Source organism: Trachypithecus francoisi, unplaced genomic scaffold (genome assembly GCF_009764315.1).
Source record: "Trachypithecus francoisi isolate TF-2019V2 unplaced genomic scaffold, Tfra_2.0 Lachesis_group0, whole genome shotgun sequence".
In the NCBI taxonomy this organism is placed as follows: Eukaryota; Metazoa; Chordata; class Mammalia; order Primates; family Cercopithecidae; genus Trachypithecus; species Trachypithecus francoisi.
In genome coordinates this window covers 142,511,470-142,527,505 of record NW_022681453.1, presented here as the reverse complement: position 1 = coordinate 142,527,505, position 16,036 = coordinate 142,511,470, and the positions used below count along the sequence as shown (strand labels likewise).

Genomic DNA, 16,036 nt, shown 5'->3' with positions numbered 1-16,036 from the left:
GCATGGGCTCAGCAGATGCTGTCTTCATTTGTGGATAGTGCGGAAAGCTGGGCTTTGGGATACAGGCTCTTTCCTCTTCATGTGATGCCACTCTGTGTGTGAAGCAGATGTTTTTGTCCGGAAATAAAAATAATAGTCTTGGAGTCTTGCCACCACTGATTTTCAAGTCTCCCTGTATGCAAGTAGAAGGAATGGAAGCTATTGCCAATGGGTAGCTGAGAGGCCAGGGTAGCTGTTCTGTTCTGTTCCTGTGGGGGCAACATGGGCCCCACCCTGTGTGACCTTTCCCAATACCTAACCCCCATAGAGGCCCAGGCCCACCCTAATCACTGACCACAGTTGATCTCAAAGCCCCGTGCGGGTCACCAGCCACCAGAACAAAAGTAAAGGGGGGCCAGTGAGAGAGGAAAGTTCCCATGGCTCCCACCATCTGCCATGCACTTGGAGGGGAGACCCAAGCACACTGGATTGAATCCACTGAGAAAACCAGATGCTGTGTAATGAGCCACCCCAAAATTTAGTTAACAATTAGTAGTTTGCTCACAGATCTGTAATTAGAGCAGGGCGCAGCAGGGACTGTATATCTCTGCTCCATGTGGTCTCAGCTTGGGCAGCACAATTAGAATCCTCTTTCAAGTGGACTCTTTGACACAGCTGACAAGTTAGTGCTGGCTGTTGACTGGGAGCTTTGACTCCTGGTCACTTGGACTACTGCACAGAGCTTCTTCACAACATGGTGGCTGGGTTCCACGACTGAGTGCTCCCAGATTTTAAAGGTCAGAACAGCCACTCTCTCAGAGGCTGGACCTGGACACTGGCATGACATTACTTCCATTCTATTCCTTTTTTTGTTTTGTTTTGTTTGTTTGTTTTTTGTGTTTTGTGTTTTTGAGACAGGGTCTCACTCTGTTGACCCAGCTGAAGTGTAGCGGTAGGATCATAGCTCACTGCAACCTTGAACTCCTGGGCTTAAAGCAATCCTCCCACTTCAGCCTCCTGAGTAGCTGGGACTGCAGCCATGCACTACCACGCCCAGCTAAACTTCCATTCTATTCTATGGGGGCATTAGTCACAGAACCTACTCAGATTTACGTGGAGGAAGCAAAGATCCCCCGACCCCATCTCAATGGGAGAGGTGTCAAAGAATTTGCAGCCATCTGTAATAGGCTTCAGTGGGGCTGGGGAGATCAGAGCTGTGCAGGTCATGCCCTTGGACAGTACTGACCACCTTCACCACTGCGTCCTTGATCACCATGACCACATCTGGGCTGCATCCCACCTCTGACTGCCCCTTCTCCTGGATCCTGTTCTCAGGACTCAAGGTTCAGTCTTTGGTCTTCTGGTCTTTTTTCTCTGCACACTGCCCCATAGGGAGGGTACAGTCTTAGTCCATTTATGTTGCTATAAAGGAATACATAAGCATGAGGAATTTAAGAAGACAAGAGATTTATTTGGCTCATGGTTCTACAGGCTGTACAGGAAGCATAAAACCCAGCATCTGCAACTGATAAGGGCCTCAGGCTACTTCCCCTCATGGCAGAAGACAAAGGGGAGCCTGCAGGTACAGAAATCACATGGCAAGAGAGGAAGCAAGAGAATGGCAGGGGAAGGGGTGGTGCTAGGCTGTTTCCAACAACCAGCTCTTGAGAGAACTAAGAGAGGAAGAACTTGCCATGGACCCAGGAAGGGCATTAATCTATTCTGAATGGCTATACAAGATTATATCTTCTAAGGTCACTTTCAGCTCTAGAACGCTTTGATTCCTCCAGTCACTCAGGCCCAGAATATTGGACCTAACGTCATTTCATCCCTGTCACTCACCCTGATTGTTCTAGATTCTCCTCCCATCCAACATCCCCCTCTATTCCACCAGTCCTTTTTCATCATGTGACTCAGTCGCTCTGAAATCTGTGCCTCCAGACTTGGTTGGCTCTTAGAACAGAATCCTTTTGCTGGTGGTGTGGCACTTCCAGTCCACTGCCTGGCCCTCCTTAACTCTTCAGACTTCTCTCCGCCCACTTCACCCATGACCTCAGAACTCTATTCCAATGGGGCTCTGAATCCACTCCTGCCCACACCTTGCTGATGCCATTGTTCCTGGGCAACTCACAGCAAAAGCTGCCCACCTTCCATGTCTTACCAGCACTTCAAAGTCTGTCACAGAGCCCATTTTCTCCAGGAAGCCCTCCAACTCTGCTAAATCCCAATAGTCCTTTTGATTCATAATTCTTCTGCATGTAGCTGTATTAGTTTCATTATTTAAAAAGCTTGTGCTTGCGTGTCTTTTGCTTAACCAAGATGCCACTTTTTTCAGAGGTAGGGGCCCATGTCTTGTACTTGGTCCATCTGCCTCACATTGTCCAACACAGTGGGTGCCCTAGAAATTATGTCTGTTATATTTAATTGTCAGAGACACGTTGTACTTCAGCAGTGACTTCAGGCAGGTGTTATACTGGAGGCTTCCAGGTGGCAAGGAGGAAGTAGATGTCAGGCAAGTGCCCTGTGTTTTACAAACCTTATCTCATGTCATCCTCTAATATCCTAGCAGCAAAGCTTATCTTCAGCTTACTGGTGAGAGGAGAAGGCCCAGCAAGGTGAAGTCATGAGCCCAAGGTCACAGAGCAGCGAGAGGCAGGGCAGCAATCATACAGCCTTTCCACAGTGCTCTGCTACTCAGCTAGGCCACGAGACTGGGTTCTCCTGGGGTCCACAGTCAGGAGAGGGGCTGCTGAGGAGTCTGGTGGACCCCAGGGCTTCCTAAATAGTGTTTGTCTCCTCTTTTGCTTTCCTTCAAGAGGCCACAAGTTTGAGGTGGAGGAGGCCTCAGGGACACTGAAGCACAATACCTAGTCCTGGGCACAAGATTAAATCTTCTAAGGCCACTTCTAACTCTAGAATGCTTTGATACCTCCAGTCACCCTGGTCCAGAATATTGAACCCAACTTTGGTTCATCCCTGTCACTCACCCTGATTGGCATTTCTGCTTCCACCTATATGCCCTGCCTTGTCTGGACTTTGTGTTGGCAGCTCCTCCCCCAAGTCAGGGATACTTGGGGATCTGATGTTAAAGCCACAGGGCAAAGCACCTATAGCCCTCCAGGCTGCTGCCAAACCTGTCTCCTTTACCAACGCCCTGCCCTTCAGACCCAGCCTCTCATGGACTTCTGTTCCCCAGGAAAGAGGGGAGTCCTGTTCACATCTGTGTGGTCTCTGGGATCATGTCTAATCAGTGCCACATCAAGGCATCCTCAGCCAATCCCGGGGAGCCTACAAACAACACCCAACCCCACAGCTTACTGTTCTGTTTGGGGGGTTCACAAGGCTGTTTCTTGGCTTAAACGTGCTTATGATGAAATGAGAAAGGTGGAACTCAGCCTCCTGCTGGTCAATTCTCTCCTAGCCTCAGGCTTCCTAAGAACTTTTTTTTTTTTTTTTTGAGACAGAGTCTTGCTCTACTGCCCAGGCCGAAGTGCAGTGGCATGATCTTGGCTCACTGCAACCTCCATCTCCCAGGTTCAAGCGATTCTCATGCCTCAGCCTCCTGAATAGCTGGGATTACAGGTGTGCCCAACCACACCTGGCTAATTTTTGTATTTTTAGTAGAGACAGGCTTCACCATGTTGGCCAGGCTGGTCTCAAACTCCTGACCTCAGGTGATCTTCCCGCTTTCACCCAGCAAAGTGCTGTGATTACAGGCGTGAGCCACTGCACCCAACCTTAAGAACCTCCCAATGATCCCATGAGTTATATAGATGAACCAGCACGGCCTCTTCTCTACCCTTTAATGTAGGTGTATTAGTCCGTTTTCATGCTGCTGATAAAGACATACCTGAGACTGGGAAGAAAAAGAGATTTAATTGGACTTACAGTTCCACATGGCTGGGGAGGCCTCAGAATCATGGCGGGAGGTGAAAGGCACTTCTTACATGGCAGTGGCAACAGAAAAATGATGATGATGCAAAAGCAGAAACCCCTGACAAAATCATCAGGTCTGGTAAGACTTACTCACTACCATGAGAACAGTATAGGGAAAACCACCCCCATGATTCAAATTATCTCCCACCAGGTCCCTCCCACAACATGTGGGAATTATGGGAGTACAATTCAAGATGAGATCTAGGCGGGGACACAGAGCCAAACCATATCATTCCACCCCTGGCCCCTCTAAATCTCATGTCCTCACATTTCAAAACCAATCATGCCTTCCCAGCTGTCCCCCAAAGTCTTAACTCATTTCAGCATTAACCCAAAAGTCCACAATCCAAACTCTCATCTGAGACAAGGCAAGTCCCTTCTGCCTATGAGCCTGTAAAATCAAAAGCAAGCTAGTTGCTTCCTAGACACAATGGGGGCACAGGTATTGAGTAAATACAACCATTTCAAATGGGAGAAATTGGTAAAAACAAAGGGATTGTAGGCCCCATGCAAGTCTGAAATCCAATGGGGCAGTCAAATCTTAAAGCTCCAAAATGATCTTCTTTGACTCCATGTCTGACGTCCAGGTCATGCTGAAACAAGAGGTGGGTCCTCATGGTCTTGGACAGCTCTGCCCTTGTGGCTTTGCAGGATACAGCCTCCCTCCTGGCTGCTTTCATGGGTGAGCGTTGAGTCTGTGGTCTGCAGCTTTTCCAGGTGCACAGTGCAGGCTGTCAGTGGATCTACCGTTTTGGGGTCTGGAGGACAGTGGCCCTCTTCTCACAGCTCCACTAGGCAGTGCCCCAGTAGGGACTCTGTGTTGGGGCTCCAACCCCACATTTCCCTTCCGCACTGCTCTAGCAGAGGTTCTCCATGAGAGCCCCGCCCCTACAGCAAACTTCTGCCTGGGCATCCAGGCATTGCCATACATCCTCTGAAATCTAGGCTGAGGTTCCCAAACCTCAGTTATTGACTTCTGTGCACTTGCAGGCTCAACACCATGTGGAAGCTGCCAAGGCTTGGGGCTTGCACTCTTTGAAGCCATGGCCCGAGCTCTACATTGGCCCTTTTCAGCCATAGCTGAAGTGGCTGGGATGCAGGGCACCAAGTCCCTAGACTGCACACAGCATGGGTACCCTGGACCTAACCCTCAAAACCATTTTTTCCCCTCCTAAGCCTCTGGGCCTGTGATGGGAGGGGCTGCCATAAAGACCCTTGATATGCTCTGGAGACATTTCCCCATTGTCTTGGGGATTAACATTCGGCTCCTCATTACTTATGCAAATTTCTGCAGCTGGCTTCAATTTCTCCTCAGAAAATAGATTTTTCTTTTATACTGCATTGTCAGGTTGAAGACTTTCCGAACTTTTATGCTCTGCTTCCTTATTAAAACTGAATGCCTTAAATAGCACTGAAGTTACCTCTTGAACGCTTGGCTGCTTAGACATTTCTTCCACCAGATACCCTAAATCACCTCTCTCAAGTTCCAAATTCCACAGATCTCTACAGCGGGGGCAAAATGCCACCAGTCTCTTTGCTAAAACACAACAAGAGTCATCTTTGCTCCACTTCCCAACAAGTTCTTCATCTCTATCTGAGACTACCTCAGCCTGGACTTTATTGTCCATATTACTATCAGCATTTTGGGCAAAGCCATTCAACAAGTCTCTAGAAAGTTCCAAACTTTCCCACATTTTCTTGTCTTTTTCTGAACCCTCCAAACTGTTCCAACCTCTGCCTATTACCCAGTTCCAAAGTCACTTCCACATTTTCAGGTATCTTTTCAGCAGCGCCCCCTCTACTGGTACCGAGTTACCATATTAGTCCATTTTCATGCTGCTGATAAACACATACCCGAGACTGGGAAGAAAAAGAGGTTTAATTGGACTTATAGTTCTACATGGCTGGGGAGGCCTCAATCATGGTGGGAGGCAAAAGGTACTTCTTACATGGTGGTGGCAAGAGAAAAATGAGGAAGATGCAAAAGCAGAACCCCCTGATAAAACCATCAGATCTCATGAGACTTACTCACTACCATAAGAACAGTATGGGGGAAACTGCCCCCATGATTCAAATTATCTCCCACCAAGTCCCTCCCACAACATGTGGGAATTATGGGATTACAATTCAAGATGAGATCTGGTGGGGACACAGAGCTAAATCATGTCAGTAGGTAACTGCAAGAGCTAGACTATGGTCATTTAAGACCCAGCCAACAAACAAGCCTAGGAAAAGATTAGCTATAGTCTACAAGGACTCAGAAAGAGATCCTGTAGCTCTCTTTCTGATCTACAGGAAGATCTGAAACTGATGTAAGAAAAGAGCTCCCCACCCCAGCCTTCTGCCCAGCCCAGGCCAGCAGCAGTGCAGCAGCAGCAAACACTCTCACCTTTGTTCCCTCTCCCATTTCCAACACTCTGACTGCCCAGCCCGCATCCTCAAGACCCAGGAGGCAGCTTCGTGGTCATGTAACCTATGCGTTACACAGAACCTACAACTTGGAAGGGCTCACACTTGGTCTCTGCTGTTGCCAGTTCAAAATTCTTAATAATTTTTGAACAAGGGACCCAGTGTTTTTATTTTGCACTGGGCTCTGGCAAATTAAGTAGCCAGGCCTTTTCAGAGGATGAGGCAGTCTCTGAGAGGTTAAATAACCTGTCTGGGGATTCACAACTAAATGACAGACCAAGATTTGACTCCTAGTGTGTCTTAAACTCCATCAGCCTCTTTCTTCAGGGTGCTGGCCTCTGGTTGCTCACCCACACTTTCCACACCTGTGCACATGATTTTTAAACTCTATCAAAGGGCCTTCTGTGCCACACCTTTATAAGCTGGCTAAAACTCATTAGGCTGATCATCTAAAAAGAGAACATTTGTAAATTGGCCTATAGACAGAATAGGTCTATTTAGACAGGACGGACTATAGAACTGCTTATGTTCAAGACAGTAGCCAGCAGCTACATGTGGCTATTTAGACTTTAGTATTTATTTAATTAAAATTCCATTAAATTTAGTGCTAATGAATACATCAAAATACACTGGGTTTCCTTTTTCAAATTAAGTGTGCATGATTGTATATGGAAGAGACTAAGGTCCCAGGGTAGGAAAACTAGGAAAAGGGATATGGAGTTCTTACTTGACTTGAATGTGCACCTGAGGGTGCTTTGTGTGAATATATTGCACACTACAGCATCGTATTTCTTTTTTTGAGTTGAGTTTCAATAAAATACAATTCTTCACCCTTCTAAAAAAATGTAGTTCCTCAGTTGCACTAGCCACATGTTTAAGCTTTCAGTAGCTATATGTGGCTAAGTGGCTACTGTATTGGACAGAACAAATATAGAACATCTCCATCATCACAGAAAATGCGATTGAACAGGGGTACTACAGCAAGTGTGTGTGTGTGTGTGTGTGTGTGTGTGTATAATGCCACCTTCCATGTATTGAATGATTACTATTTACCAAGAACTCTTCTAAAATGTTTATATGAACAGTTTTATTGAATCCTCATATTTAATTTTCAGTCCTTATCTTACTTGACACAGTATTTAACACCATCTCTCTCTCTCTCTCCTCCATGACACATTTCCTTCTCTTGGCCACCACAGCCTCAGATTTGCTGGTTTTCCTCTTTCCCCTTTGGCTTTTCCTTATCAGTCACTGTGGCTGGCTCTCCCTTTTCTCCCAATCTCTAAACATCAGAGGGCCCCATGGTTCAGGGCCCAGATTCTTCTCTTTTCTCTCCACGCTTACTCATTTGGTGACTTTCTCCAGTCCCATGACGTTAAATACCATCCATGTCCCAGTGGCTCCCAAAGTGGACCTATGCCCTGAATTCTGACCATATATCCATCTCTGCTCAAGATGGTATCTAATGGCCATCTCTGATTTGAAATATTCACAACTGACCTTCTGATATTCTCTTCAAACCTGTTCCTCCGATTGGTGGGGAGGCTAGAGGAAACAAGTTTGCTCCAAATCAGTTGATGGCAGCTCCGTCCTTCCAAAAACTTGGGTTCTCTCTGACTCCTCTCTTTCTCTCACATCCTATATCCAGTCCATAGGGGACCTTAATGGTTCTCCCTTATATGACGAATCCCCCTTCTTCCTGCTTCCACTACTTTCACTTGGTTCACACCAACATCCTCTCTCACTTAGATGATGCAGTCACCTCCTAAATTAGTCTCTGTACTTCCACCTTCACCCTCTTCAGCCTCATCTCAAGACAGTAGCACAGTGTTTCTGTTTGTATATAAAGCAGATCTTGCAACTTCCCTGCCTAGAACCTTCCTGTGGCCCCATCTTACTCAGAGTAGAAGCCAAAGTTCTTCCTATGGTCCACAAGGCCTTGCTAGTCCTGGTTCCATCACCTCTTTAGCAACAGTTCCTGCCAGGTACTCTGTCAACCATCCTGCTCCACTCAGTCCAAGCCCTTGGCTATCCTTGAACACTCTGACCTCACAGCCTTTGCATTTGCTGTTCTCTCCACCTGGAATGCTTGTCCACCAGACACCCCCTGACTCTCTCTCTTACTAGGTCTTTACACAAATGTTACCTTAATTTCCCCAATGAAATCCCATGTGACTTCCCTGGTGACACTCTCTAAAATGTCAAGCCTTTCCCTGACCTCTACACTTCATATCCATCTTCCCTGCTTTATTTTTACTCCTTAGTACTTATTACCATGTAACAAACTATATATTTTATTTATTTATCTTACTTATTGTTGGTCTTCCAGCTAAATTACAGGCTTCATGAGGCAGGAACTGTTGGTACGTTTTGCTCATCCCCGTCCCCAGGACTTGCAATAGTACCTGGCACATGGATAGGTTCAGGTTCATGCAACAAAAACCAATAGTGATGTAAACAAGACAGAGGCTTTTTTTTTTTTTTTTTTTAACATATATGCCATTCAACAGTGGAACCTAGGCCCCTATCTCTTTCTCCTTCATCATTCTGACTGTGACTTCTACCATCATTTTTGCCTCATGATCTGATTATTGATGCCAGAGCTCCAGCTGTCACACACACATTCCAGGAAGGAAAAAGAGAGGTGGGGCAAAAGGACACTTACTTTTCAACTGAAGCTGTCTCCATTAAAAGTTTTCTTGTAGTCCAGGCATGGTGGCTCACTTCTGTAACCAGCACTTTGGGAGCCAAAGTGAGCCAGAATCTTGTGAGCCCAGGAGTTCAAGACCAGCCTGGGCAACATGGTGAAACCCCATCTCTACAAAAAATAAAAAAATCAGGAGGGTAGGATGGCGCACAGTAGTCACAGCTATTCAGAAACTGAGGTGGGAAGATCACCTGAGCCCAGGAAGGTTGAGACTGCAGTGAGCCATGATCGTGCCACTGCACTCCAGCCTAGGTGACAGAGTGAGATGAGATCCTGTCTCAAAAAAAAAAAGAACTTTCTTGTAAGCTCCACTCAGCAACTTTGAATTATACCTCACCTCTATCAATGTTATCTCTAGGTACACTGGAGAGACTGTGGCAATATAAAGGTCAGTTGCAGGAGGGGAATGAGAGAAGAGATGAAGGGATACGGGCAGGCAACTTGGCATCTTTGCTTCAGTCCCTGTTTCTTGTGTGTTTGTTTGTTTATATTTAAATGTGATTGTAAATCCTTCCAAAGCGTGCAGCATTTGTTTCCAGCATAATGCAAAAATCATGTTTGCTTAGATGTCTAAATTCTCCTCATTCAAACATGTTTTCATACAACTAATTTTGTTTTCTCAGTTGCCTGCCTTGTCAACTGAAAGAGCCTCTAAAGAGATTTGCTCCATCATCTCACTCTTCTAAGCTGATAGGAGACCACTCTAAATGTCACTGTGTGGTTTTGATAGTTTTGTCCTGTTTTTTATGTACTAGTGAAATGTCTCCACTAAAAGGTAGTGTCATTCAGCATTTAAAAATTTTTTCAGGCTGGGCGTGGTGGCTCACGCCTGTACTCCCAACACTTTTTGGTGGCCAAGGTGGGCAGAACACTTGAGGTCAGGAGTTCGAGACCAGCCTGGTCAACATGGTGAAACCCCATCTCTACTAAAAAATATATATATAAATTAGCCAGGCATGGTGGCAGAGCCTGTAATCCCAACTATTTGGGAGGCTGAGGCAGGAAAATCACTTTAACCCAGGAAGCAGAGGTCACAGTGACCCAAGATCGTGCCACTGTACTCCAGCCTAGGTGACAGAGTGAAGCTCTGTCTCAAAAAAATAAAAATAAAAAATAAAAATTTTTTCAAACGTGAAAATAAGCATGTTTTGGCAGGCTTCAAATGAGGGCCCTCGTTTAATACAAACACAGTTCATCAAAACATCATAAAACGATCTTGAGTCTCATTGTAACATGGTGCTATTTCGTTTTGTTTTGTTTTGTTTTGTTTTATTATTTTATGGGCATTAACTAACCCCAAAGTACAATTTGTCACTGAAAGTCTATGGATGATCAAAAAGAGCCATGGTCACCAATGAGACCCGAGTGAGTTCATTGGACAATGAACAAGCTAATGAGAACTGTTTATCCATGTGAGAGCTTTCATCAGATTACTGAGTTAACCTTTATTTTATTCAACACTGAGCAGGGCCTGAGTCCGTGGAGACTCAAGGCCTCTTCAAGGCTTACTTGAGTGCAATGTTTGTCCTTCTGGCCTCAGTGGGAAAGAACAGCTTCTAGATTTTTTCTGCCCTACACCAGCTGGTATCTCATTCCATGGCCTGGAGTATCTCAGTGTCGTTTCTCAAACCTGTGTCCAAATTACCTGGGTTTCTTATATAAAAGGCAAATTCCTGGGCCCCACAAAGAGGCAGGATCTCTGGACTGGAGTCCAGACATTTCCAACAAACTTCCCATCTTTGGACAACTTTCTCCAGAAAGGGGACCCTATGGGGGGTGCCCATCCAGGATCTCGTTTCTCATTTGAAACTATCCCAGGCACTCCTAGGGCAAAAGCTGAAGCTACTCAGACCAAATCCAGAGCCACCTGGTGCCTCTGCAGGGACTCAGTGTCACCCACTAAAACTGCAAATGCTAAATTAGGGACCACTCCTCAGAGAGCAGAGGATCAGTTCATATTCATTCTGTAAGTGTCTCCTGACATTGGCCTAAAGAGAAGTCCTGGGATGCAGATAATGGCCTCAAGTGCAGACCTGGAACTCTCATAGCCAAACAGTGAGGGCTGCTCCAAGCACTCAAACCATCTTTGTGCAGGTGATTGGAAACGAGACTGGACTACAAGAAAGACTTTTAATTGAGACAGCTTCAGTTGAAAAGTAGGCGTCCTTTTGCCCCACCTCTCTTCTTCCTTCCTGGAATGTGTGTGTGACAGCTGGAGCCCTGGCATCAATAATCAGATAATGAGGCAATTTTGATGGTAGAAGTCACAGTCAGGATGGTGAAGGAGAAAGAGACAGGGGCCTAGGTTCCACTGTTGAGTGGCATATATTTATGTTTAAAAAAAAGAAAGCCTCTATCTTATTTATGTCACTATTGGTTTTTGTTGCATGAAGCTGAACCTATCCATGTGCCAGGTACTATTGCAAGTCCTGGGGATGGAGATGAGCAAAACGTACCAATAGTTCCTGCCTCATGAAGCTTGTAATTTAGCTGGAAGACCAACAATAAGTAAGATAAATAAATAAAATATATAGTTTGTTACTTGGTAATAAGTACTAAGAAGTAAAAATAAAGCAGGGAAGGGGCTGGACAATACCCTGAGGTTTGCCTGAGATCACTTTTCTGAAGTTTTACCACTTCGATATGACCCTATAAGATCTTCAAAGTGCCCTTTTCTTTCCTTTCTCTTTTCTTCTTTAAAAAAAAAAAAAAAATGTTTTCCAGGCGGGCACAGTGGCTCATGTCTGTCTGTAATCCCAACACTTTGGGAGACTGAAATGGGTGGATTGTTGAACCCAGGAGTTCGAAACCAGCCTGGGCAACATGGCAAAACCCCATCTCTATAAAAAATACAAGCCAGGTGTGGTGGTGCAGCCTGTGGTCCCAGCTACTCGGGAGGCTGAGGCTGGGGGAGACCTGGGCTGGAGCCAGGTTGCAGTGAGTCAAGATCACATCACTGCACTCTAGCCTGGGCAACAGAGTGAGACCCTGTCTCAAAAAAATTTTTTTTTAATTTTAAAAAAATAATAAAAATTTAGAAAAGCTTTTTTCAACCTTTCAAAAATTGTTTGACATTCGAGTATGGAAATCTTCTAACATACACTAAAGTAGAGGAAAGAGTAAAATGAACAGTGATATATCCATCAGTCGGCCTCAACAATGATCAGCACTTTACTATCCTTGATTCACCTGAGGTCCTTTTTTTTCCTTTTTCAGAATGAATACAGTCTACTTCTATTTATACAGGGTTCAAAACCAGTTAAAACTAAAAAAGTATATTGTAAAAATAGTGTATTGTTTAGGGAATCACTCATATGTGGTAAAACTATAAAAGAAGAGCAAGGAAACACTTACTGCAACAGTAAGAGTGGTCCACCTGGGCAGATGAAGAAGCTGGATGCAAGCAGGGCACACAGGCGTCTTCTAAAGTTGTTTCCTAAAGGTTTAAGGGTAAATGTGGTTCATTTTGTTCTTCAAATACTACAAATACATTATACATTCTTCTGCATAGTTGTACATTTCATGGTAAAGCAAATGAAAAACATATCAAATATCTACTCTATGGAAAGGCACTGTGGATGTTAAAATGACTCAGACTCCACCTCCACTCTGCTAAAATTACTTTCACTGAGGTCAAAGACTTCAATGTCACTAAAGGGAATAAACATTTTCAATTCTCATTTTCTTTGATGTCTCAGCAGCATTCAACTCTGCTGACCATTCTTCTCCTTGAAACATTATATTCCCTTGGTTTTCATAAAACCATATTCTCCTGACCATTCCTTCTCAGTCTCCTTCAAAGGCTTGTCTGCTACCACCTAAACCTTAAATACTGGAGCTCCCTAAGGTACATCCATGAAACCCCATTTTTTCTTTTTTTTTTTTTTTTTGAGACGGAGTCTCGCTCTGTCGCCCAGGCTGGAGTGTAGTGGCCGGATCTCAGCTCACTGCAAGCTCCGCCTCCCGGGTTCACTCCTTTCTCCTGCCTCAGCCTCCCGAGTCGCTGGGACTACAGGCGCTCGCCACCTCGCCTGGCTAATTTTTTTGTATTTTTTAGTAGAGACGGGGTTTCACCGTGTTAGCCAGGATGGTCTCGATCTCCTGACCTCGTGATCCGCCCGTCTCGGCCTCCCAAAGTGCTGGGATTACAGGCTTGAGCCACCGCGCCCGGCCAAAACCCCATTTTTTCATAAGCTATTCTTTCTCTCCAGACACATCCATGCCTATGGCTTCAATTATCATCCATACATCAAAGATTTAGATCTCCAGCTCAGATCTCTCCTCTGAGTGATGTATCACATTATCTTGTCAACACCTCTACTTGAATATTTCAAAATATCTAAATTTTGACCTGTTAAAAATGAAACTTGTGATTTCCCTGCAAAACACTTCTTCTAGTATTCTTTCTCAGTGAATGGCACTGCCAGTCATCCTTGACAATTTCACTTGATGAAAACAAATAGGCTTTTGTTTTTCTTTCTATAGAATAAAAGAACTCACTTTCCTTTCTAAGAAAAGGTTGAAAATGAGGAAAGTAATTTTGGTGATAACTCTAAGTTGAAATAAAATCTTTCCAAAAACAAACAAACAAACCAAAAACCCCACATCATCTGGTAATTTAGGTTTCCTGCATAGAGGGAGCTCAATAAAGTTAGTTCCTTTCCCTCTAATTAAGAGTTTTTCCAAAACACAACAGTGATTTATTTTCCACTCTCCTTCTTTTAACCCCTTTATGTATGTTTTCTTGTCTCTTCTTTCCACTTCATTTTTACACACAATAGAGTATTAAATTGTTTCTGATTTTCTTCATTTCCTGTTTCTACTTTTTTCTTTATTTCCCTCATGGCCCAACTCTCTGTGACTGAATCAGAAGACGGTCCTTCAATCAACATATATTTATTGAGCACTCTGGGATACAGCAATGAGCAAGATAAGGTTCCTGTTCTGATGTGTTTTATATCTGGAGTGGGGAACAAACAATTACAAAGTAAATAGCATGAGCTAATTAAGGAATTAAAACTGAATGATATAGAGAATAACTGGGTGGCTATCTTAGATTGAGCGGTCAGGAAAGGCCTTTCTGAGGAGGTTATATTTAAATCTTTTTTTAAATTATTTTATTTTATTTTTCCATGAGTTATTGGGGTACAGGTGGTATCTGGTTACATGAGTAAGTTCTTTAGTGGTGATTTGTGAGATTTTGGTGCACCCATCACCCGAGCAGTATACACTGCACCAAATTTGTAGTCTTTTGTCCCTTGCCCCCATCTACTCTTCCCGCAAGTCCCCAAAGTCCATTGTATCATTCTTATGCCATTTGAGGTTCTTTTAACCACAACTCCATGCCTGGAATTGACTGGAATCTCAGAGGGGGAAAGACCTTGGCGCACTGGTCATTGGTCACCTCTACTCACCTCTTGCCCCAACTCCTACCATAGAGCTTAGTAGTCATGGCATCCCTGGGACCTCAGGAAAATGTAGAGAATACAAATTACAATAGGCTTCCAGAATCTTGGAAAAGTTCATTCACCCATGATGTCAGCAAGCAATGTGGATTCAAACTATGTGACACTTCATCCTAGGCGACAGGATGACCTGTGACAAAGGATGACATAGACTAAACCTTCATTCACAGTGTGCAACCGGCCTGGTTTCCCCCAGCTCTGATCACCATAACGACCAGCATTCTATAATAAGTATCCAGTCACCTAGAGACATGGGAAAACAACACAGCAAATGTTGCTATGTTCCAATTATGAAGCCTTGGGTTCCAAGAGGTCTTACATGGCAATCTCATCCTCTGCTTTTGGGTTCTTGATCTCATGACATGTAACACCCACCCATGAGCACAGAAAAATTCCCAGGCAGGTTTTTAGGTGCCCCTGACATCTTGCAAGAAAGACAGTACCCAGAGCCACATGTGATTTCCCGAATAATCAGCATCAAAAGAGAAAGAGAGTACCAAAATCACATAGGTCTTACAACCTCTGTAGAAGGAGGATAAGGAATCCTAGCTCTAACTCTTGGGATTATATTATCATCATAAACTGAATAGAAAGTAGCCTATGGCTTTATTACCCCACAGAACATTGACCAGGTTTGCATACAACTTAAAATGTTTATTTTGGTGTGCCTTTCCCAGTTCTTCATACGCTCTCAGAACCAGCTTTCCATCTTACTGCTTCCCTCATTGACTAATGAATTAAATAAGCTCTGTGACTCATGTCCATCCTATTTTGTATGAGTTGTGTTTTTAACTTTTTTTACTTACACTTTGACATAAGAACTGTCCACTGGACCTGCTGCCACGGTAATGAAAGAGCCTTGTCCTCAGCCCAAGTCCCCCAAGAGGATGTCTTGTTGGCTGAGTCTAGCTCATAGGGTCCACCCCTGATTGTGCCGGACTGGGAAGAGGGGCGATCCAACCCCTTTAGCACTCATAGTGGGAAACAGGTATAAATGCCCCCAAATAAGCCAGAATGCCATTAGGAAATGGGAATAGTTACTAAACAATCCAAAATGACAAACGTCAGTGTTCCTTCCTTCGGCTTCTGGTTTACAGAGCGGGGCGCTAAGGCTCAGTCCTAGTCCAGCTGCGTCACAGTCACCAGTTTGCCGCTCCTTGAGAGGCTGCGGAGAACCAGTGTGAGGGGGCTGGCCTTTGGGGGCATCACTGCTGGTGGGTGGCTTGGCCCCTCACCTAAGAGCGTTCCAGGAGCAAACCCACAGAAATGGACATCAGACACTCATCCACCATTGTGTCAAGGAGTTTGTGGGGTGGGGGGCCCATGATGTTTGTGTACATGGGTACGTATTGTTGGGGCTCAGAAAATGATAACCCAAAGCATGGTGTTTTGGCATGCTGAGCACTTTGAATTAAAATAAATTGGAAGGCCTTAGAAGTTACCCCAGAATCAAGGTCTCTGATCTTCCCTTGTGTCTCCCCGCAAGCACAGGGAGGGCTCTCTCTGAAGCTCCCTCACCCAACTGAGGGAAGTCCTTCCA

At 44.7% G+C, this 16,036-nt stretch overlaps 1 long non-coding RNA gene across 1 annotated transcript; it reads right to left on the bottom strand.

The window, feature by feature from the left end:
- Nucleotides 1–79: 79 nt before the first annotated feature.
- LOC117084015 lies at nt 80–14,686 on the bottom strand. The gene is made up of 3 exons (XR_004437287.1): nt 14,446–14,686; nt 12,386–12,467; nt 80–172 (listed from the first exon to the last, which is right to left on the bottom strand). It is a non-coding gene; the product is annotated as an uncharacterized LOC117084015 (long non-coding RNA).
- Between the last annotated feature and the right edge of the window lie 1,350 nt (nt 14,687–16,036).